Genomic DNA, 2,230 nt, shown 5'->3' with positions numbered 1-2,230 from the left:
GGGGTTTCTATTCTATTCCATTGGTCTGTGTGTCTGTTTTTGTGCCAGACAAGCTAGACTTTAAACCAAGATATAATAAGAATTGAAGAAGGGCACTCTATCATAATAAAGGGCACTATCCAATAAGAAGATCTAACAATTGTAAATATGTATGCCTTCTACTTGGAAGCACCCAAATACATAAAACAATTAATAACAAAGATAAAAGAACTCATTGATAATACCACAATAATGGGGGACTTCAAAACCCCATTTACATCAATGGACAGATCATCTAAGCAGAAAACCAACATGGAGACAATGGCTTTGAATGACACACTGGACCACGTGGATTTTTTTTGTTTGTTTTTGAGAGATTGGGGGAGAGAGAGGCAGAGGGAGAAGGGGGCGGGGAGAGAATCTCAGAATCTTGAGAATCCTGATGTGGGGCTCAGTCTCACAATCGTGAGATCATGACCTGAGCCAAAATCAAGAGTCAGACACTTAACTGACTGAGCTACCGAGGTGCTCCTATGGACCAGATGAACTTGACGGATATTCAGAACATTTCATCCTAAAGCAGCAGATTACACGTTACTTTTGAGTGCACATGGCACTTTCTCCAGAATAAACCACATACTAGGTCACAAATCAGGCTTCAACAAGTACAAAAAGATTGATATTATACTGTGCATATTTTCTGGCCGCAATGCTATGAAACATGAAGTCAACCAAGAGAAAAATTTAGACCATTTATGGTCTATAAATACATGGAGGTTAAACAATATGCTACTAAAGAATGAATGGGTCAACCAGGAAATTAAAGAAGCAAATACATGGAAAGAAATGAAAAGGAAAACATGATGGTTCAAAACCTTTGGGATGAAGCAAAAGTGATCATAAGAGGGAAGTATATCGCAATATAGTTCTACCTCAAGAAGCAAGGAAAGTCTCAAATACAAAACCTAACCCTACCTAAAGGAGCTAGAGAAAGGACAACAAAGCCTTAAGGTAGCAGAAGAAGGGAAATAATAAAGATTAGAGAAGAAATAAATGATACAGAAACCAGAAAAACCAAACATACAAAACAAACAAAAACCCACAGTAGAGCATATCAATGAAACCAGGAGCTGGTTCTTTGAAAGAATTAATAAAATTGATAACCCCCTAGCCAGACTTATCAAAAAGAAGAGAAAGGACCCAAATAATAGAATCACAAATGAGAGAGGAGAGATCACAACCAATACCACAGAAATACAATTTTAATAGAATATTATGAAAAATTATATGCCAACAAATTGGGCAATCTGGATGGAATGGATAAATTCCTAGAAACGTATAAACTACCCAAACTGAAACAGGAACAAATAGGAAATTTGGACAGATCAATAATCAGCAAAGAAATTGAATCAGTAATAAAAAATCTACCAACAAACAAAAGTCCAGGGCCAAATGGTTCCCGGGGAATTCCACCAGACATTTAAAGAAGAGTTATAATACCTATTCTTCTCAAACTGTTCCAAAAAGTAGAAATGGAAGGAAAACTTCCAAACCAATTCTCTGAGGCTGGCATTACCTTGATTCCAAAACCAGACAAAGATCCCACTAAAGAGGACAATTACAGGCCAATATCCCTGATAAAAATGGATGCAAAAATTCTCAACAAGATACTAGCAAATCAAATTCAGCAGTACATTAAAAGAATTATTCACCATGATCAAGTGGGATTTATTCCTGGGCTGCAGGGCTGGCTTAATACTTGCAAATCAATCAACATGATACACCACATTAATAAAAGAAAGGATAAGAACCATATGATCTTCCCAATAGATGCAGAAAAAGCATTTGACAAAATACACCAGCAATTCTTGATAAAAACCTTCAATAAAGTATGGATAGAGGGAATATACCTAAACATCATAAAGACCATATATGAAAGACCCACAGCTAATATCATCCTCAATGGGGAAAAGCTGAGAGTTTTTCCTGTACAGGGATGTTCACTCTCACTACTGTTATTTAATGTAGTGTTGGAAGTCCTAGTCTCAGCAATCAGACAACAAAAAGAAATAAAAGGCATCCACATCAGCAGGGAAGAAGTCAAACTCACTATTTGCAGATGACCTGATACTCTATAAAGAAAACCAGAAGACTCCACCAAAAAATAGAACTGGTATGTAAATTTGATAAGTTCTGATATGTGTACACACACACACACACACACACACACACACACACACACACACACACA

General features: G+C 36.7%; 1 long non-coding RNA gene across 1 annotated transcript; it reads left to right on the top strand.

Moving 5' to 3' along the window:
* Window positions 1-279: 279 nt before the first annotated feature.
* LOC121021083 (uncharacterized) lies at window positions 280-647 on the top strand. Its single transcript, XR_005786418.1, has 2 exons — window positions 280-327; window positions 522-647. It is a non-coding gene; the product is annotated as an uncharacterized LOC121021083 (long non-coding RNA).
* The last annotated feature ends 1,583 nt before the right edge of the window (window positions 648-2,230 follow it).

This window comes from Herpailurus yagouaroundi, unplaced genomic scaffold, assembly GCF_014898765.1.
Source record: "Herpailurus yagouaroundi ecotype Mexico unplaced genomic scaffold, PumYag 254, whole genome shotgun sequence".
NCBI classification, from domain to species: Eukaryota; Metazoa; Chordata; class Mammalia; order Carnivora; family Felidae; genus Herpailurus; species Herpailurus yagouaroundi.
Note: the sequence above shows the minus strand (reverse complement) of the source record. Positions and strands in the feature narration are given on the sequence as shown.